Source organism: Esox lucius, chromosome 24 (genome assembly GCF_011004845.1).
Source record: "Esox lucius isolate fEsoLuc1 chromosome 24, fEsoLuc1.pri, whole genome shotgun sequence".
Taxonomy (NCBI): domain Eukaryota; kingdom Metazoa; phylum Chordata; class Actinopteri; order Esociformes; family Esocidae; genus Esox; species Esox lucius.
In genome coordinates, this window is record NC_047592.1 from 25,831,991 (window position 1) to 25,855,762 (window position 23,772).

Genomic DNA, 23,772 nt, shown 5'->3' on the forward strand with positions numbered 1-23,772 from the left:
TTTCATATATACCGATCAGCCTTAACATTATGACCACTGACAGGTGAAGTGAATAACACTGATAATCTCGTTATCATGGCACCTGTCAGTGGGTGGGATTTATTAGGCAGCAAGCGAACATTCTGTCCTCAAAAGTCGATGTGTTAGAAGCAGGTAAAATGGGCAAGTGCAAGGGTCTGAGCGATTTTGACAAGGGCCAAATGGCTAGATGACTGGGTCAGAGCATCGCCAAAACTGCAGCCCTTGTGGGATGTTCCCAGTATGCAGTGGTCTGTACCTATAAAAAGTGGTCCAAGGAAGGAAGAACAGTGAACGACACACTGGGTCATGGGCGACAAAGCAAAAATGGCTCAGGAATGGAAACAACAAGGTGTTGACCTGGCCTCCAAATTCCCCAGATCTCAGTCCAATCGAGCATCTGTGGGATGTACGGGACAAACAATTCCAAACCATGGAGGCCCCACCTTGCAACTTACAGGACTTAAAGGATCTGCTTCTAACGTCTTGCTGCCAGATACCACTGCACACCTTCAGAGATCTAGTGGAGTCCATGCCTCGACAGGTCTGGGCTATTTTGGTGGAAAAAGGGGGACCTACACAATATTAGGCAGGTGGTCATAATGTTATGGCTGATGGTGTATGTTTTCATGAAAAATAAGGACATTTGTAAGTGACACCAAACTATTTAAGTGTATATATTTTTTTATATATATTTGAGAGGTTTTATGATAAGAATTAATTTTTGCTTTAATTAAAGGTTAGATTTGATAATAGTTTGAATGAAAGATCAAGAGGATAAACTGTAGAGATTTTTTTTTCACAGACCGTTTTGCTCATATTTTCCAAATATGCAATATTAGTGGGGGGGGGGCACTGTACCTCATGAAGTTGGTTGAGAGAATGCAAATAGCATGCAAAGCTGTCATCAAGGTAGTGGCATTTTTGAAGAATCTACAATATGAAATGTATTTAGATCCGTTTTTCTGTTTTTTGTTTGCAACATTAATGTATATAGTTTTAATGTCTTCACTATTATTCTACAATGTGAAAAATTGTAAAACTAAAGAAATACCATTGAATGAGTGGGTGGTTCCAAACTTTTGACTGGTACTTTATTCACATTTAAATAGTCTTATTCCTATCCCAATAACATAACTATTACAAAACATTTATGTATGGGATGTATTGTAGAAGTATATTCTAATCATGTTTGTACAATGAAAACTATTGTAATGGCAAGTTACTGTTCATGTCATGTGTTTCAGAGAAGGCAGGTTTGTCACAGAATTAACCAGTCAGAGAGCTTAATCATCCTATGAGATAACGTAATTTAATCTGAATATAATGTATTATGCTAATGAATGGACAGTACTGTAATGACATCAGTGTAATGTAACTTGGATTTTCTTTGTGTACAAAAAATATATAGGATGGTCCTAAACCAATCCATTTTCTAGAGAGTTTTTCACATTTTCTTTATTCCCCCCTGCCACTGCTGCTGAAAATATTTATTTTGAAAACACTATTCACATTGTCTTTTACATCTCCTTCATGTCCTAAGGGGCCTAAAGTTTAAAAATATATAAATCATATATAAGTGATCACAAAATGATAGAATATTTAGATATTTCATATTTCTTCTGAGTTAAATGAACGACCACTCCTCTAGGCAATCATGCACATAATACACAACAAAAACATAGACACACTGTTTATCCTGCAGCTACATTCACAAAATTGCTCATAACAGAACTATGTTTTGTATATTTTTAGAGAGAGACCATGTCATACTTGCAGCAGCCCTGCCAATCTCTCATGAGCAGACTAGTCAACAAAAATGATATTGTAGATCTGTCAAGATATATTGGGTTGTGGGAGATAACGAGTGCCATTAGTTCCGGTGCTTTGGATAAATCATGATTTCGCAGTAGGGCATCCTCTGAATTTCAAAATGGGCATTTGGCTAGACCCGCCCATAACTTGCAAAGAGAAAGGGTGGAGCTTGTTTTTCCAATTCCAAACCTTTGCCTATACACTGATGAGCCAAAACATTATGACCACGCACAGATTGGATGGAAAGTGAACAATCAGTTCTCGTAATCAACATGTTGGACGCAGGAGAAATGGACAGGAGTACAGACCTGAGTGAATCTGACACAGGAAACTGTTATGGCCAGATGACTGCTTCAGAGCATCTGGTGTGCTGGTGTGCTCCTAGACAGCAAGGGTGAATACCTACTGACAGTGGTACGAGGAGGGACAAACCACAATCTGGCAACAGGGTGTTGGGCGCCCAAGGCTCTTCAATGCACGAGGACAACAACGGCTATCCTGTCTGGTCCGAACCGATGGTCTGCTGTGGCAGAAATCACAGAAAATGTTAATGATGGTTACAGGAGGAATGTGTCACAAAACACAGTGCATCACACCCTGCTGCGTATGGGGCTGCATAGCAGATCGGTCGGAGTGCCCATGATGACCCCTGTCCACCCTCGAAGTGCCTATAAACGGCAAGCAAGTGTCAGAACTGGACCTTGGAGAAGTGGAAGAAGGTCGTCTGGTCCAATAAGTCTTGTTTCCGTTTACACCATGTGGACGGCCGTGTATGTGTGCCTCATTTAACTTGGGAAGTGATGGCACCAGGATGCACCGTGGGAAGACGACAAGCCTGTGTAGGGAATGTGATGCTCAGGGCAATGTTCTGCTGAGAAACCCTGGGTTCGGGCGTTCATGGGGAAGTCAGTTTAACTCGTGCCTCCTACCTAAATATCGTTGCAGACCAGGTACAACCCCTTTATGGCAATCGTATTCCCTGATAGCAAGAAAATGCGCCCTGCTACACTGCACACATTGTTCAGGAATGGTTTGAGGAAAAGGATGAATAGTTCAAAGTGTTGCACTGAGGGCAAATTCCCCAGTTCTCAATCTGATTGAGCATCTGTGGGATGTGTTGGACCAACAAGTCCGATCCACGGCGGCTCCACCTCACAACTTACTGGACTTGAAGGATCTGCGGCTAATGTCTTGGTGCCAGATACCACAGGACACCTTCAGGGGTCCTGTAGAGTCCATACTTCGGTGGGTCGTGCAGTTTTGGTGGCATGCAGAGGACCAACAGCATATTAGGAAGGTGGTCATTAAGTTTTATCTCATCAGTGTATTTTTACACTTAACAAACATGGACTCTTTAACTGAAAAAAATTGCCCTGCAGCAAAAACTACTGAAGCATCATTAGATAATTTTAAAAAGACAGTGCAGTCAAAAACATGACTTTCCTGTTTTCTGGATGATAGTTCTACACTCTGAAATAGATGTAACGCTGCAAAGAGTGAATATAATGATAATGCACTTTTTTGTAAGAACAGTGCTTTTTCAGTCATTTCGTTTAAAACCAAACCCTGGAAGAATAACATATTCAGATGGGATTCAACATGTGAAATGTCTGGTAAAGTCATGTGGTGAATTGGTTAAATGATAAATAATAATGACAGTACCTATACAGAGTTCATTACCACCGCATTTTTGGGGATTAGCATTAGATAGAAGATAGGTTTGAACATCAGAACAAAATTGGGAGGGGAGACAATTTGGTAAAGTTTAATAAAAAAAGAAGAAAGAGACCACTCTAACAATAACAGCAACAGTTAACAATAACTGTTTTTACAGACCACTCCCAGACAGTCCAAGAAAGTGTTCTTTGCTAAGAAGTTGTTTCATTGTTAATCTGAAACAATTTCATATTTTAAATAGAAATTGTTAGAATATATACAGACTAGGCAGTGTGAGAGAGAAGCCTTTCATAAAGGACAACCCCCCAAATAGTTATTTCTCATTGTGAGGAAGCTAGTGCCCTTTGTCAAAAAATGGCAACACTTGGAAAGCCATATTGGTATATGAGGTAGTAGAACATTTACTGAGCCTGATACTAAGGAATCATTTCCTATTTTTCTAAAATAAGAAGAAGTGTTTTTAGATGGCAAAGTTCCTAATCGCGGACAACCAGCAATTGCAATAAGCATTGATATCCTACTCAACAAAGTCTCTCAATATTCATGCAACTATATAAAAATGGTATTCATCAGTTCATCTAATTCTGGGTAAGTAGTAACACATGTAAAATCTGGAAACAAACAATCCCTTTAAATTACCCCTAACATAAAAAACCTTCCCCTAACATCAAACCCTAACCACTAACCACTGAAACTTAGCTTAACAACTAAACGAGAATTGCCCTTATCTTCATGGGAATCACTGAAACATTCCAACATCAAATACATCGCTTGTGGGGATACTTGGTTCCCACCGGGTAAGAACATTTTGAAAACAAACACACAACTGACAATTTTTCACACATGACATACTGCTAATAGTTTTTATCAGATTGTTGCCTAATCTCATTTAGCTACACTGAACATAAATATAAAAAAACATGAAAAGTTTTGATCAAGAGATGAAATAAATGATTCATATGTACACAGATGGTCATTGTGCAAAGAAAGCAAATGTCAACTAAATCTTGTGCACAAATTTGATTTGTGAATCTGTGTGTCTGTGCCTCTGTAATCCCTATTCAGAACAGATACGCTTTCCAACAGTAAGAGCCCCAGACCATGTAGAGAAATTCCACTGGCCCTTGGCCATATGCCTACAGCCAGTAGTCCAAACGTAGTGCACTACATTGGTGACATAGTCTTTGAGTAGGGAACAGCGACAGTGATGAAGAACATCCATAATAAGTCTTAAGAATGTTCCAGACTGGTATTCTGGAATGATGCAGAAGGGTAAAAGGGATAAGGAACAGAAAGAAAGAAAAAGGGAGACGGAAGGATCAAACCAATGAGGTTATTTGCAGAATAGAAACTAAAAAGACAAGCTGACAGAGAGAGAAGGAGAGAGAGATGGATTTAGAGAGATACCCTTCTCTGCGTCATCAGACATTATCCATTTCAAACCTAGACAGTTATTGAACCACCCGTTGGGAGCTAAATCTCTCCGAGCATGTTTTGTCCTTCACACTACCTGTCTCAAACTAATTCTTTAATCTAGCCCTTCCAGAGGTCAAACCGCAGGTCATAGAGTGGAGTGGGGAAATGTATAATATGAGGCCAGGACTATTTGAGCATGTAGTGATATAACCAGGTAAAACTCTGCCCCTACAAGTGATTCATCAGCTATAAAAAGGTTGGAATTTGAGACCAGTTTTCACTAAATAAGTCACATTGAAAAATGAGTTATATTTTATTGATTATTTCCAGTTACGAATGTAAGATGTCTAAGTAGACTAGTTAGCCCAAGTTTGAACATGGATATGCACTGCTCCAAACTCACACAACAATCAAAGTAAACAACTGAAATCACAGGCTGTTCTCTGTGAATTTCATCACGGCAACTCATAATGTGACTCTAAAGTGTGCATGGCCCCCGGATGCCTGTATACACTCCTGACTATGTTTGGGCATGCTCCTGATCTCAAGGACAGTCTGTGTGGATTTGCTGCTGCCGCTGATCCAGCATCTTCACTTTCATATATTTAAATCATCGTTAGTGATTTAAATATGTTAATTGTATATTTTGTACACTATATATTGCATATACACTCACCTAAAGGATTATTAGGAACACCATACTAATACTGTGTTTGACCCCCTTTCACCTTCAGAACTGCCTTAATTCTACGTGGCATTGATTCAACAAGGTGCTGAAAGGATTCTTTAGAAATGATTCTTTAGAAACGATGCCCAATTGGCACTAAGGGCCTTAAAGTGTGCCAAGAAAACATCCCCCACACCATTACACCACCACCACCAGCCTGCACAGTGGTAACAAGGCACGATGGATCTATGTTCTCATTCTGTTTACGCCAAATTCTGACTCTACCATCTGAATGTCTCAACAGAAATCGAGACTCATCAGACCAGGCAACATTCTTCCAGTTTTCAACTGTCCAATTTTGGTGAGCTCGTGCAAATTGTAGCCTCTTTTTCCTATTTGTAGTGGACATGAGTGGTACCCGGTGGGGTCTTCTGCTGTTGTAGCCCATCCGCCTCAAGGTTGTGCGTGTTGTGGCTTCACAAATGCTTTGCTGCATACCTCGGTTGTAACGAGTGGTTATTTCAGTCAAAGTTGCTCTTCTATCAGCTTGAATCAGTCGGCCCATTCTCCTCTGACCTCTAGCATCAACAAGGCATTTTCGCCCACAGGACTGCCGCATATTGGATATTGGATGTTTTTCCCTTTTCACACCATTCTTTGTAAACCCTAGAAATGGTTCTGCGTGAAAATCCCAGTAACTGAGCAGATTGTGAAATATTCAGACCAGCCTGTCTGGCACCAACAACCATGCCACGCTCAAAATTGCTTAAATCACCTTTCTTTCCCATTCTGACATTCAATTTGAAGTTCAGGAGATTGTCTTGACCAGGACCACACCCCTAAATGCATTGAAGCAACTGCCATGTGATTGTTTGATTAGATAATTGCATTAATGAGAAATTGAACAGGTGCTCCTAATAATCCTTTAGGTGAGTGTATAATGTTTTTGGTGACAGTACATTCCGTAATCTGATCGTCTTTTCACCAGTCATTTTTGTTTAATTGACTGTAAAAATCTATTCTCCCGTGAACTCCAGAAAAATTGTCCCTGCTAAATCCACTAAAAATAGTCCAATTGTATAGGAAATACCCCACCTGGCAACACTGCCAAAATGGAAAATAATTTCTCCCACCATCACATTAGCTGCAGTGTTTCGTAGGTATTTTACTTATTTAAAACCATGCCGACATAGAGGGGATGTGAGATTTTGGGAAGGCAGACACTTTTGTGTTTTGAATGCAGGAAAATCCCTGGTAATTTAGCAAAAGCTCTAAACCCTAAGACACTTACAATAGTGAGTGGAATGATATTCATTCTTTTTGTATTGGCCCCATTGGGAATCAAACCTTACAAGCAACATGCTTGGTGGTATGTCGTAATTTACTATATACCAATACGAATACTCAGATTGGTTTAGGTTTTAACTGTCTATAACTGTCTCAAATCGCAAAATATGTGACTTGAGTCCACATCACTGTGAAAGGGACACATTTGCTATTAATGGGCAATTACAATGATATAAAATCTAGACCTTTATTCTGATTCGATGGAATCATTAAAATCTAAAAGATGTTATAGGCCCCTCTTGAGAGTATTTCATTCATCTTGATTTGATTGGGTATACTGACAGAAAACATAGTGCAGTACTTTCTTGTACAATAAAGAACAAGGAAAGATGTAGCGGAGATGAAAATGTACCTACTTGAAAGACATACACCACCATTCGAAAGAACATCACCAATTTTTCCAGTTTTAATTGAAATTCACATAGTTTAATGTCTTAATGTACTCTGAAATTAAAGCATTCAACAAATAAACAACTGGAGACAAAAATGTATCATGGAACTATTGTGTTTAACAAAACTGAATCAAAATAGATGGTAGAGTTAACATCTACTTGACAGCGTATACAAATCCTGTGTTATGAATAGGTCCAGAAGACCTTCTTCCAGTCTTCAGAATTCCACTGGCAGTGCTTCATGGCGCAGGCAAACCAATTTTTCCTATTTCGCCATATTAACAATGGCTTTCTTACTGCCATTCAACCTGTCAAACCTGCTGCTCGAAGTCTTGTCTGCACATTTGAAACTTAGACTTGCTTACTACGACCAGTGTTAAGCTCTGCTTGAAGCTGGTGTCCTGTGAGCTGTCTATCACACAAGCGGTTGACTCTAGCCCTTAATTGCCCTTTTCTAGCCAATATGATAGCAATATACTACTTCCTGTAGTACCATACTGTCCAAATAATGCTTAACACTAGAACCACCAAGCCTTTGTGATGAACATTAATAGCCAGAGCTGAATGATGTTTGTCATCATTAGCATACAAATCGGCCCTATTAGCATACACATTCTCCTCTGTGGGATTACCATCCAACCAGAGCATTAGTTCATCTACTGAGTCATCATCAAACTATATAGAATACTCTAAAAGATAATTGATTACAGGATTTGTTTGTTTTAAAAGGTTAATGAATTTGAAAAAAAACAAGAATGTGTTTGCAATGAAGGTCTTACAAAAAACGACTAAATCATTATACATAGAACAAATATTTCTAAGAACACAAGCTATAGTATTTTCATTCGTTAATTAGGCCCTACAAATGTACAAAATGAAAATTACAGTAAATCCATTAAAATGTTGTTTTCACTTTGATCTCATTTTGATGATGTACAAGGTATAATAACAGGCATCAATAACATAGGCCTAAAGCATGGTTGTTTGATTAATATGATACATTTGACAAATAAATAAAGGAAAGGATGATTTACAGTAGCCTTCACTGTCACAGTGCCTCCTGTGATCCCGCCAGCCTCTGGCTGCTAGCTCCGCAAGCACGGAGCACCCCAGAATCTCCACTATCACTCAGACCTGTTCCTCAACACATCACCCCGGACTTCCCATTACGCACACCAGATCCATGGCCTTCTCTTCAAAAAAAACATTGCAGTGCATTTGTCGATTGTATTGATGAAAAACTGTAACGTGTAATAATTTTGTTGAATTGGAATTTGTGATCATTGGTATTTCTTTTTGTGAATAATTATTTACCCTAATACATTTGTTGAATTGAAATTTGTGATCATTGGTATTTGTTTTTGTAAATAATTATTTACCCTAATACATTTGTAGAATCTTACTCTTCAAATAAATATGCAGAGAAAATTCCCAAGAGGGATGATAGGATATGTATGTGATTTTGTTTTCCTCTCCTAATAAAACGAGTAACAGTGTAATATGTTTGTTGAATAGGTGATTGCCAAAGGATGTCTGGTATTTTGTTTCATGAATAATTATTTAGATTAAAATTTTAGATTTAAATTTGATGAATTAGCCTTCACAAGAATGCTGATTCGCCTATTGAAAAATTTTAGTGTTCAGGCCTACATACATTGAATTGTCAAGTAGCCTATATTTATGTATTATGTTTCAATATTAGCCTAATTCAATAGTTGAATGGTCATGGACATCTTGTATTTCATTTTTAAGTTAATTCAAATTCAACCAAGATTCTATCAATTACCTGGGAGTATCACGCATTCATCCATTGACGTCATGTATTCAGTGAGGGGTGATTAGCACCTGGGTACCATTTGGGTTATTGGCGATTAAGTCGGAAAACTGTAAAAAAAAAAAACAACAACTGGTAAATAGTGTATACATAGCTTTCCGTTTGTGAGTTTAGAATTCTGACAACGGAACAATGTAATATATGCCTTTTTAGGAAAAGTAATGGGTGGGTGTAGCTTTAAAAATGGCCGTTATATTTACACACTCAAACGCCAATTGGCGTAGGCATTTGGCAGTCCTAGTGTTAAGAGTGTGTAAAAAAAAGTCTATTATAAGTCTATTCCAAAACTGAAATGTACATTATTTAAAAAAAAATAGTAACTTTTTTTTTTTACCTCTGGCAGGTTAGAAATGGTACAGCTTACCTTTGTACAGTTTTAGGTTATTCACTGCTTAGATTTCAATAAAAACTGGAAAAATGGGGGTGTTCTAAAACTTCTGACCGGTAGTGTGTATTTGCTTGCTTTCATATAAATCCACACACATTCTATGTATAATTACACTGTGTAGGATTGTGTATCCTCAAACTTTGTAGAACTACAGTACTACAAAATGTATAAATATCAAAGCTATATATTATTTCATGTTTCTAGATTTGAGAAGTTTGGGAACTTTGTAATCATCAAAGTATAACACCAAGTCAGTTAAACTGGGATATCAATTTGTCCAGTTAGAAAGCATAAGCGATTGTGAATCAATGTCAACTGTTTTGATGCAAATGAAAGTGACAATAGATGCACTGGAAAGGCAACACCAAGAAAACCCCCAAAAAGGGAATGGGTTTGCAGGTGGTGGCCACAGAAAATCACTCTCTCTTTATCCTTCCTGACTGATTATTTTCTAGTTTTGCCTTTTGCTAGTTTTGTGTTTTGTCACTACTGGTACCATCAAGTGGACTGCTTGTGCAACCTATTCAGGTTGCACAGGCAGTCCAGCTCCTCCAGGATGACACATTCAAAAGAAGGTTTGCTGTGTCTCCCAGTACAGTCTCAAGAGAATGGAGGAGATAAAAGGAGACAGGCTGTTACGCAAGGAGAGTTAGACAGGGCCATAGAAGGGCATCAACCCAGCAGCAGGATCACTATCTCTGTGATCTCATGGAGTTATGTCACATTGTGGCACAATGGCATGTGGTTAATGTGTCGGATATCCAATGCCCAAGTAAATTCATTTAATTCCGTTTGCTGGACATTTTCGTAGTTATTCTGACTAAATTAGGATTTCGTCCTCTTGATTATATAGGCCTACAGTGTTATTTAACGCATTTATTAAAAAGCACAATCATTTTTTTGTCATACTTAGTGAGGATAAATGATTTAGAACACAGTAGATGTACACTGCTATAACCACCTCAATATGGAAGTTCTATTTTTCAAACATAACATGTCACGTAAACAAAAGAGTGAATTTTGGTCAGGGTCGAGGGAAAATATGTAAAAAGCTGGGGTCAAGGGTCTCGCTTAGTTCCACGCCAGCTGCCCCCCTCTCCAGGTTCAGGCTAGCATCGTCAAAATGTGTAGACTTTTGCGTTCACGTAATGACACGTAGGTAGTATGCATTTGCATGCATATGGGAAGCAGATCTTAAGAGACCTGGGTATCTGCCCCTTAATGTGAGGAGCAACAGGAGGTGCACTGCCAGAGCCCTACAAAATGACTTGCAGCGGGCTACTGGTGTGCATGTTTCTGACCAAACTGGCACACCAGTAGCCCGCTGGGAGTTTGAATCCAGGCTGATTCAGTTTTCAACAAATTTGATATTTGTTACGTCATTTTATCTTCAATGAATTACACAATGTGCAGTAAAGATTTTGATCTTTAATATATTTCCTTAATTTCTGTGATTTACTCATGAAAGTTAACCAGGCTGAATAATCGTTTTACATAGCTACTATTTACAGGCCCCCGGGCCATACACAATGTTCCTCAATGAGTTTCCAGAATTCTTGTCTAACCTTGTAGTCATGGCAGATAGTATTCAAATTTTTAGTGATTTCAATATTCATATGGAAAAGTCCAATAACCCTCTTCAAAAAGCCTTTGAAGCCATAATTGACTCAGTGGGTTTTATCCAACATGTCTCAGGTCCAGCACACTGACACAATCACACCTTAGATTTAGTCCTGTCACGAGAAATAGATATTGTAGATCTAATAATTTCCCCCAAAATCCTGGATAATCAGATCACGCTCTTATTACATTTACCGTTAAAACACGAAATCCACTTGCTCTGCAAACAAATGAGTTTCAAAAGCCGTACTATAAATTATCAGACTACAAATAAATTCCTTGATATTCTTACAAGTTCGCTCATCAACGACAGAGTAAACAAATCCACAAACGATCAAATCGAGGATCTAAACCCAACACTGTGAAATACTTTAGATACGGTTGCACCACTAAAAACTAAAGAAATACGCAACAAGAAACTCGCTCCCTGGAACACAGACAATACTAGAGCACTTAAGCAAGCCTCCAGAAAATTGGAGCGAAAGTGGCGCTCCACCAAGTCGGAAGTATTCAGACTAGCCTGGATAGACAGTACACTACAATACCGAAGATTACTCACATTTGCTCAATCAGCTTATTTCTCCAACTTGATTGAGGCAAACAAAAACAATCCAAAATATCTCTTCGATACAGTTGCAAAAAAACAAACGCTCAACAAGTGAAGTGGGTCTTCACTTTAGCTGTTATGAATAGATGAACTACTTCGATGAAAAGATCATCACCACTAGAAACCAAATAACTGACTCCTCCATAAATAGTTATATTCCCCAAAATGTCAGTTGTCCTAAAAATGGCCGGAACCTCCCTGACCAGGTGTCAATGGGGACACTTAAATTTTTTGATACTGTATCACTTGACACATTCACTAAATTTGTAATGAATTCTAAACCCACAAATTGTCAGCTAGACCCGATTCCAACAAAATTACTTAAGAAGCTATTTCCTGTGCTAGGTTTGCCAATTTTGAACATAATAAATTGCCCCCTTTCCTCCGGATGTGTACCAAACTCACAAAAATTGCGGAAATTGAGCCTTTACGAATCTGTATCCCGACATATTAAACAATTACAGGTGCTGGTAATTGTGATGATTATAACTGACAACTAATGAAAATCACAAATTCAGTATCTCTGAAAATTAGAATATTACTTAAGACCAATACAAGAAAAATATTTTTAGAAATGTTGGCCAACTGAAAAGTATGAACATGAAAAGTATGAGCATGTACAGCACTTAGTTGGGGCTCCTTTCGCCCAAATTACTGTAGCAATGCGGTGTGGCATGGAGTCGATCAGTCTGTGGCACTGCTCAGGTGTTATGAGAGCCCAGGTTGCTCTGATTGTGGCCTTCAGCTCTTCTGCATGGTTGGGTCTGGCGTATCGCATCTTCCTCTTCACAATACCCCATAGATTTTCTATAGAGTTAAGGTCAGGCGAGTTTGCTGGCCAATTAAGAACCGGGATACCATGGTCCTTAAACCAGGTATTGGTAGCTTTGGCACTGTGTGCAGGTGCCAAGTCCTGTTGGAAAATGAAATCTGCATCTCCATAAAGTTGGTAAGCAGCAGGAAGCAAGAAGTACTCTAAAACTTTCTGGTAGACGGCTGCGTTGACCTTGGACTTCAGAAATCACAGTGGACCAATACCAGCAAATGACATGGCACCCCAAACCATCCCTGACTGTGGAAACTTTACACTGGACTTAAGCAATGTGGATTATGTGCCTCTCCTCTCTTCCTCCAGACTCTGGGACCTTAATTTCCAAAGGAAATGCAAAATGTACTTTCATCAGAGAACATATCTTTGGACCACTCAGCAGTAGTCCAGTCCATGTTTGTCTTTAGCCCAGACGAGACGCTTCTGACGCTGTGTCTTGTTCAAGAGTGGCTTGACACAAGGAATGCGACAGGTGAAACCCATGTCTTGCATACGTCTGTGCATGGTGGTTCTTGAATCACTGACTCCAGCTGCAGTCCACTCTTTGTGAATCTCCCCCACATTTTTGAATGGGTTTTGTTTCACAATCCTCTCCAGGGTACATATTTTCCTTCCCTTCGCCTTTTTATTAATGTGCTTGGACACAGGGCTCTGTGAACAGCCAGCCTCTTTAGCTATGACCTTTTGTGTCTTGCCCTCCTTGTGCAAGGTGTCAATGGTCGTCTTTTGGACAGCTGTCAAGTCAGCAGTCTTTCCCATGATTGTGTTGCCTACAGAACTAGACTGAGAGACCATTTAAAGGCCTTTGCAGGTGTTTTGGGTTAATTAGCTGATTAGAGTGTGGCACCAGGTGTCTTCAATATTGAACCTTTTCACAATATTCTAATTTTCTGAGATACTGAATTTGGGGTTTTCATTAGTTGTCAGTTATAATCATCAAACTTAAAGGAAATAAACACTTGAAATATATCAGTCTGTGTGGAATGAATGTATACATTATACAAGTTTCACTTATTGAATGGAATTACTGAAATAAATCAACTTTTTGATGATATTCTAATTTAATGACCAGCACCTGTATATACACATATATATAACACAAATAACAGCTAATGTATACATAAATATATAAATAATCTCCTGTACACAACAGATTAAGCCAGGATCCATGTTTGTGTGTGTATAAGTCAAACAATACAGAAGGTGTATTACAGATGGGGTTGGTTACATGTCCTGCTATTGTATTATCTAATTTAAATAATGACTTTACAACATCTCAGGGGAAGCTATGGAGATGTGTGTTTGTGTATGCTATGTGTGTGCTTAGGCTTTTGCATGCCTGCCAACGTGCAATGTTGTGCATATTTGTGTATATCAGCCCAAGTGTTTGTGTGTTTGGCAATAAAACTGTTGAAATGTTAAAGGGTCGCTGAGAGGATGATAAACTACACTGGGGAATTGTCTGCGGCTTGCTCCTATTCTGAGACAACACACATACTTTGCTCGGGGGTGACTCATCTATCTCGCCAACAGGGATTATTTTTCTGTGTGTGTGTGTTTGTGTGTTCTGAGCTGCTCAAAGTGAATGAATGAATGAATGAATGAGGTGGGTGAGTGAGTGCTGGCTGCTGTCAGTTGTGAGATAGAAAGTGGTAGACTGGATTGTGTAAAGTCCTCCTGTACCTCAGTTAAGTTCTGGGGCTCAAAGCAGGATTGATAATCCTTTGATTCCTAGAGTAATCCACACAGATTACCCATTCAGACTCTTAAGTGTCAATATAAAAACTCAACATTTGACTTCACTGCTCTGACAGCAAATGGCCCAGTTGGAATAAGGACACACACGAAGCATGCTGGGTCTAAGAAGCTTTGAAACCCTGTGTGTCTGGGTTGTGGCCCTTATTTTAATCTGGTTGAAGATGTCATAAGACTAAGTTCTCTATTTCTCTAATGTCCCCTATCCCTCTCTCTTGCATCACTCCGTTCAACTCTCTTTCTCCATCTTCCTTGTATCAGAAGATAACGTTTCCTTTATGTTATCAGCACAGACCATTTTAACAGCTCCCCACAACATGTACGCACACACACTAACACGCAACACATTTCAACTATTGACTTCTATGGCTTTCACACACAAACAAAGATGTGCTGTTTCATTGTGTTATTGTGTGTGTGTTCCTGACCATATGTGCACACATGCTGTCAACATTTACTTTACTTACTAGCATTAGTTAATATGGAGATGGGAAACTGTCTAAGTGCCAGCGTCAATTAGGTACTATAACTACGAAGCAACCCACTTAGTGAGTGTGTGTTCCCGGCTTGTCAAGTAAGTATATGCTTGATATTTTACCAACCACCCACAAGCTCACCCAGAGTAATATTGGAGGTAGATCATTGGATGACAGTCACGGTGACTTGTGTCCCTTTGTAGGTGGCCATTACAACAGTATCATTCTGGTAACTTTCCACTGAATAGTTTTCCTGATAACTGTTTTCATAATGCCTGAAATCCAAACAGATTTTCTGGAAAACTGGGGATTTTGGAGAAAGGCTGCTGACCAATCAACACATAGACAGCACACAGGCTTTATTCCTGCCTCTCTCTTTTTCATCACTCTCTCTTACACTCAGAGTCCCCCACATGACTCTCTCTTCCCCTCCCGGTCCTTCATTGCATCAATCTTTGACTCATGTTTGACAGATTTAATCCTTAGCCATGCAGTAAGAAGGTGACCGCTGGGAGATGAGATGTGGTTGTAAATACAAATTGGATACCAAAACAATGTATAGAAAATACCACTGAGTAGGTTTGTGTCTATATATACAACTACCGTAAAAAGTATAAGGTCCCATACATGTCCTTGTTTTGAATGGAAAGCATATTTTTTGTCCATTCAAATAATATCAAATTGATCAGAAAAACAGTGCAGACATTGTAAATGTTGTAAATGACTAATGTAGCTGGAAACAGATTTGTTTATGGAATATCTACATAGGCATACAGAGGCCCATTATCAGCAACCATCAGTCCTGTGTTCCAATGGCAAGTTGTGTTTGCTGATAAAAAGGCTAATTTATCATTACAAACCCCTTTTGCGATTATGTTAGCACAGCTGAAAACTCATGCTGATTAAAGAAGCAATAAAACTGGCCTTTACACACATTGAGTATCTGAAGCATCAGAAATTGTGGGTTTGATTACATGCCAAAATGGCCAGATACAAAGAACTTTCTTCTGAAACTCGTCAGTCTATTCTTGTCCTAAGAAAGGAAGGCTATTCTATGCGAGAGACTGCCAAGAAACTGAAGATCTCATATAACTCTGTGTACTACTCCCTTCACAGAACAGAGCAAACTAGCTTTAACCAGAAAAGAAAGAGGAGTGGGAGGCCCTGGTGTACAACAGAGCAAGAGGATAAAGACATTAGAGTGTCTAGTTTGAGAAACAGACACCTCACAGGTCCTCAAGTGGCAGCATCATTAAATTGAGCCCACAAAACACCAGTTTCAATGTCAACAGTGAAGAGCCAACTCTGGGATGGTCTGGGGTTTGGTGGTGGTGAAGTGAGAGATTTGTACAGGGTAAAAGGGATCATGAAAAAGGAAAGATATCACTCAATTTTGCAACGCCATGCTATACCCTGTGCATGGTGCTTCAGTGGAGCCAATTTCCTACAACAAGACAATCACCCAAAGCACAGCTCCAAACTATGCAAGAACTGTTTAGGGAAGAGGAATTCAGCTGGTACTCTGTCTATAATGTGGCCAGGGCAATCACCGGATCTCAACCCTACTGAGCTGCTGTGGGAGCAGCTTGACCCCCATAAGCAAATCCAACTTGTGGGAGGGGCTTTTAGGAAATATGGGGTGAAATCTCGTCAGATTACCTGAACAAAGAGACAACTAGAATGCCAAAATTCTGCAAGGCTATAATTGCTGCAAATGGATGATTCTTTCACAGAAGCAAAGTTTGAAGGACTCAATTTTTATTTCAATTAAAAATCATTATTTCTAACCTTGTCAATGGCAATATATCAACGTGTTGGATTTGGGAGAAATTGGGAGGAGTTAAGACCTGAGCGACTTTGACAAGGGCCAAATTGTTATGGCCAGATGACTGAGTCAGAGCATCTCTGAAACGTCAAGGCTTGTCAGGTGCTCCCGATCAGCAGTGATGAGTACCTACCAACAGTGGTCTGAAACCAGGGCGCCCAACACACCTGGTTTCAATTCACCCCATTTATTATTACATCACATGGACGGCCATGCTCCAGGGGTAGTGATGGCACCAAGATGCACCATAGGAAGACGACAAGCCGGTGAAGGGAGTGTGATGCTCTGGGTAATGTCTGGGCATTCATGTGGACATTAATCTGACGGGTGCCATCTACCTTAACATCATAGCAGACCAGGTACACCCCTTCATGGCATTGATATTCCCTGATGGCAAAGGGCTCCTTCAGCAGGATAATGCTTCCTGCCACACTGCACACACTGTTCGGGAATGGTATAAGGAACATGATGAACAGTTCAAAGTGTTGACCTGGTCTTCAAATTCCAGAGATCTTAATTTGATTGAGCATCTATGGGATGTGCGAGACCAAACAGTCCACCTCGCAACTTAAGATCTGCTGCTAATGACTTGTTTCCATATACCACAGGACACATTCAGGAGTCTTGTAGAGTCCATGCCACGGCAACGACGCAGTTTTGGTTGCAAGCAGAGGACCAACAGCAAATTAGGCAGGTGGTGATAAAGTGATCCGACCCTTTGACATGACACTCCAAATTGTTTCAAGACATAGATCTGGGGAAGGTTATAAAAAATAGTTAAAAACATTTAATGTTCCCAGGAGCAAAGTGGGCACCATCATTGTGAAGTGGAAGAAGTCTGGAACACCTATACTCTTCCTAGAGCTGGCTGTCCTGCCAAACTTGGTAACTGGGCAAGATGGACCTTGGCCAAAAGGACAACCATCCCTGCAGCAATCCAGCAATCAGGCATTCATGATAGTAGTATCCCTACGTTGGGAGCATCATATTACAGTGGATATAAAAAAAGTCTACACACCCCTGTTAAAATGACAGGTTTTTGTTGTATAAAAGAATGAGATAAAGATAAATCATGTCAGAACTTTTTCCACTTTTAATGTGACCTATAATGTGAACAATTCAATTGAAGAACAAACTGAAATCTTCGAAAATTCCAAAAGGTATGTTTGGCGCAAAAACAACACTCCACATCACCCAAAGAACACCATACCCACAGTGAAGCATGATGGTGGCAGCATTACGCTTTGGAGCTGTTTTTCTTCAGCTGGGTGGAGGGAATTATGAACAGTTTCAAATACTAGGCAATTTTGGCACAAAACCTTCCGGTGTCCGTTAGAAAGATGAAGATGAAGTTCACCTTTCAGCATGACAATGACCCAAAGCACACATCCATACCACAAAGCATGGCTTCACCAGAAGAACATTAACATTTTGTAATGGCCCAGCCAGAGCCCAGACTTGAATCCAATCTGTGGGGTGATCTGAAGAGGGCTGTGCACAGGAGATGTCCTCACAATCTGACAGATTTGGAGCACTTTTGCAAAGAAGAGTAGGCAAATATTGCCACCTCAAGATGTGCCATGCTAATAGACTCCTACCCAAAGACTGACGTATGTAATAAAATCAAAAGGTGCTTCAACAAAGTATTAGTTTAATGGTGTGCACACTTATGCAACCGGGTTATTGTGAGTTCTTTTTTTTTTTTTATTCCAGTTTGTTTTTCAATTGAATTGTTTTTGTTATAGGTCACATTAAAGGTGGAAAAAGTTCTGACATTATTTATCTTTGTCTCATTGTTTTACATCATAAGAACCTGGCATTTTAACAGGGGTGTGTATACTTTTTATATCCACTGTATGTCTTTGGATTAAGGGAAGCATGAACGGAGAAAAATACAGAGATGTCCAGATCCAGAGCGCACAGGGCTTCAGAAAGGGGAGAAGATTCATCTTTCAACAAAGCCAGTATTCAAACCCAATTAAACATCTGTGGGAAGACCTTAAGATTGCAGTTTACCAACACTCCCCATCCAATCTGACAGAGCCTGAGAGGATTTACGAGGATAGTCAAAAAAACATGCGTGCTAAGTTGGTAGCAGTTTACCCACATAGACACTCAGCTGTGACTGCTTCCAAAGGCACGTATGCAAAGTACAAAGTTCAGCAAAACTAATTTACATGAGATATATATTTTTTTATATCCAATACATTTTCTTTCAGTTTCTAAAAATGTGTTTTCGCTTTTTCATTATTGTGTAGCTAGTGTACATTGAAAGCAAAAAAAAAGATGTCATCAATTATAAGTGAAGTTCATAACATAACAACATTTGAAGAAAGTGAAGGAATACTTTCTGAATGCACTGTATATATACACTTAACCACCAAAAAACTGTTGCAAAAATAAATAAATCTAGTCCACTGCATCTACCTCCTAGACTGGATCACACGTATTGCTATATTTACAATTCCATGCTATTTAACAATATCATCTCTGATGCTTGTGTCCAAGTTGCCAGGCATTTAACAGAACGTTATTCTACTTGAGATGCTTGACAGGCTGCAAGTCCCACCTCTCACTGGTTTTCACAAGCTTTCAATGTCCCCTTTTATATATTTACTAATCTTCAGAGTAGACAGACCCATGATTTCTGTATCGGGACAGAATTCGTCAAAGATCCATCAAAAGGACATGACTATAGGAAGGCAAATTAGCAAACAACAGCAATCTATCATAATGTCATTGAATGATTCATGCATGTTTAAACTCCAAATCTCCAAATTAATGAAGTTGGTTGACGTTTGGTTTTGGTATATTACTCCTTAATCCCTTAGCCAGCGATAGCAAAATCAATCAAAGGCAAAACATTTCCCTATTGGTCACTTTCTGGTCACTTTCAGGTCACTGAACTGTCCATTCAATGTGAATGTTTAGGTTTGTGCAAAAAACTATCCGATCTCTGAAGAACTCCTGCCCCACACCCACATCATTACGTCAATCTCTGACTCATGTCCAACATATTTAATCCTTAACATGCTCTGATAAGGTGACCTGACTACACTTACTAGTCTCCTTGCTGCAACACACATGAACATCTCAAATCTCAGCAAATGTTCAAATATCTGATGCTCTCAAAATCATTTGAGATAAAAAAAAATGTATAATGTGAGAGCCGAAGCCTATATTGCCTGAACACATATTGAATCTATGATTGACATTCAAAGCCTGGGACAAATCATTAGGGTGGGTAGCGAGAAGGTTAATTCTCTACCTGACGTTAGTTGCAATGCACAAACAGACACTGTGAAGAAAATGACAAATTAAATTCAAGAAAATGTGATTTCTTCATTTAGGGCTATACATTTCTCACCTACTGTATGCACCTATATATTTTTCTGCGCGAGCACTAAACCTAAAAAAAATAAGCACTCAAGCTTTAATAGTTCCAATATTTTTCAAGTTGCACTTACATTTCTTTGTGTGCACCAAAACGTTTAGCATTTCCTCTTTGTTAAATTATAACACTCAAAAGCTCTTCACAGCTTTCCTTATATTAGATTTGTATTAGTCTGTTTTTATGGAACAGAGTTTGTGTATAGAACGGTGTGTGTGCATGCGTGGGTGGGTGGACGGGTGTTTATCTCTGGCTTTATGTAAATGGGATTAAACCAAAGGTATTACTAGGGCATCATGACCCAGCAATATTGGTTATTTTCAACAGAACAAAACCGACCTGAGAGTTATTCAAATATATAACATCTCAATTCCATGCAACCATACAGTAGTGCTGAGAAGAACATCTCATGTCAGACTGATACCTCTAGAATGATATTGACATAAGTATCTACACTTGACACTACAGCCATTCGAAAATATTTTTGGTGTAATGTAAGCTCTTAAACCATAACATTAATGCAAGCTATACCCATGTCAGACAAATTATACTGCATTATGCGTCTGCACATACACAGAAAAAAAAAACTGTCATTAATAGTGTCAAGTATAGTTTCACTATTTTTATGCAATATAAAAATATATTGTATTCAAGATAGTTCGACTTACAGTACTATTATTATGAAATAATGCTCTTTGTTCAAAGTTAAACAAAAACTAGTCAGATGAGACCAACTGCCAACATCAACATTGATAAACGAACTGTAACAGGTTCTACAACTTGAAGCATGTTCCGTTTCTCATTGAGTCCACACCCTGATTCCTTATTCATATTTTCATTTCATACCATCAACAGTCCCTATAGGAGCTATGCGTAAAATGGCAATTACGCACACATGGACAGAAGTGCAGCACTGCAGACAAAAAAGATTCGCTGATATGTGTTTCAACTTTCCTTTCGATCTTCCTGTCCTATCATATAGGTCTAGGATATAATCAGCAGTACAGCCAGTCTGCTGGACTAATACTTGTAGAACAAATCTTGAGATTAAATTCCATTGTAATTGTAACAAAACCAGTGTGTCGGGCACAGCTACAAGTGTTGTAGTCCCAAGGCCACCCACGGTTTGTAAAAATAATATCATTAAAATATCACTTCATCATTTTTAGCTAAAGAACACGCACTTACTCACAAGGTGCTCATTTCTCTCAATCGATGTAGTTTTAAACGTTTTGTTCTTTCTTCAAACGCTATTCCTTCTTGTGCTCTTCTGACAGACGTTCTGTTTCTCTGTAGTTATGTCCTTGTACACCGTTGGTTCATAACTCCACTTTCTTCCTATCGTTCTCAGAGCGCCAGATGCATTTTCCTTTCTCTGTCCTGTCTCAAGCGTAGAATAAAGAGAGAAGGAAATTGAACCGCTGTCCGGATAAAGCACACCCCTCTCCTTCGCCACCACCAGTAAGTAATGTGTCACACTGTCCGAGACGCAGCCGCCTAACCTGCTCGGAATGAGTTGGGTTTCGAGGTACTACGGCAGTGGCACGGGTCCAGCACTGGCGCTAGAGCGAAACGGTCTTAGACATATCTCCCAAAACCTACAGATAGATTGCATGCTTAAAGCGATACGTCTATTAAACCAATAATATGATAAGACTGTCGTATAACGACCAAAATGGAAAGTTTACCGGGAGGAGAGAGAACGGTCTCGCAAAGCGTTGTTTCTCACCAGTACATACTGGCGCACGGAAGGGGAGAGAGACGTCGCGCGCTTAGCCAACCACGAGTTGAATTACCGCCTTGCGCTGGTTGAGGTCCCACGCGCTGACAGTGTCAGTTTCGTGTTCAAAACATATCTTTCATTCGCACATTTCTATCAATTAATTGTTTTACTTCAGTGCAAATTGTGTCGCCAATTCTACGTTAGCTTTTTTTGTAGTAACGATATGATATTTTTATCATTTTTGTAACTCTTGATAGCCCACGTTGTACCTATTAAAAGCAGGCGCATTATCTGTATTTTTCTCATGAAGGTCAGCTGCAATGCATGCCGGATTCCAGTCATTCCCAGCCAGGAGTAATAGGCCTTGGACTATTCACAGGGGCAAATTTCAGTTGGTGGTACTGTAGGGCTGACTGAAAAAGGGGAAGGATTGCCCTATTCTCTTCCTTTGCCATCACTGCTGCATCTGAAGCATTAGTTTTTGATTAGGTGTCTTCAGTGACTGTGCAAAGGGTCCTTGGATTGAAAGCCAGATTTGGGCATGGAGAGGAACAAAAGTAATACAGTTACATCCCATGGCCAAGATACCTCAGTTGGGGTCTGCTGAGGTGTAGATGTTTCTGTTACGAAATAGAGTGAAAAGGGACTGAGTGTAATTGATGTGAAATAGCTCACTAGTTAACGGTGCAAGCTATTAGCATAATGTTGACATTATTCACTCTGAAATACTGAATTAGGCTACTAGTTTCTCTTTGGTACCTATTTCCTTTTATGGAAAAGGCCACTCCTTTATTCGAAAATAGTTACAGTTACTATGCTGCAGCTGTTACAGAAGGCCTCTGGTTTAATCTTAGGTTGATTCAAGCAGAGGGACAGTGTTTGCTTGCCAATTTATCCAAGTATGGAATTACATTTTTTGCCCAATCCAAAAAAACACTTTTAAATGTATCCTTGTGGTCACAGAGCAGACACACACACACATAATAATGCCCACACACACAAATGACAGATTGGAGTAGTTATGAAATCGGATTTGAGCTATGGGATGGACAGTCGTTATCTCTGTTCTGGGCTGAAGGCCCATCCAGTGAGGTGCAACGGTTACAAATAGAAATGCAATGTACAGAACTGAAAATTCCTAATAATATGGTACTGAGTGCTTTATAATACATTCTATATCAAAATCTCCTGCTCCTGTTTCACACATAATATGTCAAAATAATGTGTGGGCTATTTTGTGACCTCTCTTAGGTCCTTGACCATGTGGCTACATGCGTCAGAGGCACAAACACACTCACACACACACATACCTACCAGATTATAGCTTTGCTTGACTTCAAACGACCAGCCAAGTTTTAGATTTACTTTTGATCAATATATGTATGTTCCCACAGGAGGAGCTTATCCTATAGCCTAATTACAACAGAATTATACTAGAAACAGTCTAGATACTTATCCACAGTGTGTGTGCATTTGTGTGTGGGGCTATAATACATGTGGCCATACTCAAGAACCCAATAGCAGGACTTTAAACAATACAGGATTGTACTGAAATCAGTCTAGATGCCAGGCTAAGCTTCACCACCAGTCCGGTGTTTTCCAGTTAATCATCAAGCAATTACTAAAATCGGTAGTGAAAACTAAACAAAAAATGAGTACCCCTTTCGGTACCCAGGACCAATGTTCCCAGATATAGCATTGAGATTAGGTTTCTACTTGGGTTTACATTTTATGTAATATCTGCCAAATACATTAAGGGTTTGTCAACTTGTTTTACGAGTAGGATGGGTGGGATTTTGAGACTTCTGCCCAGTTCTTTTGGTCCACAAAGGCAGACAAGCTCAATTAAGCACATATAAAGTCCCTGCAGTTATTTCAGTACATTAACCTGTTAAGCATATCCACCTGTCATTACACTGATTTAAAATAACCCAACATTAGCATGAGGTTAAACATGAAATATGTAAGGAAGTAGCTGTCCTGTCATGTGTG

General features: G+C 39.4%; 1 protein-coding gene across 3 annotated transcripts in view; it reads right to left on the bottom strand.

Moving 5' to 3' along the window:
- Positions 1-21,776, bottom strand: part of htr2cl1 (5-hydroxytryptamine (serotonin) receptor 2C, G protein-coupled-like 1) — a 226,714-nt gene extending 204,938 nt beyond the window's left edge. Inside the window, exons 1-2 of one of the 3 annotated variants that reach the window (XM_034290688.1) lie at positions 21,560-21,776; positions 21,246-21,437 (exon numbers count right to left, since the gene is read on the bottom strand). The gene's annotated coding sequence lies outside the window, so the exon portion shown is untranslated. Of the gene's footprint in view, positions 1-21,245 lie in introns of all 3 variants that reach the window. The other 2 variants (XM_013132545.3, XM_034290687.1) reach the window with 2 other exon arrangements.
- Positions 21,777-23,772: the final 1,996 nt, after the last annotated feature.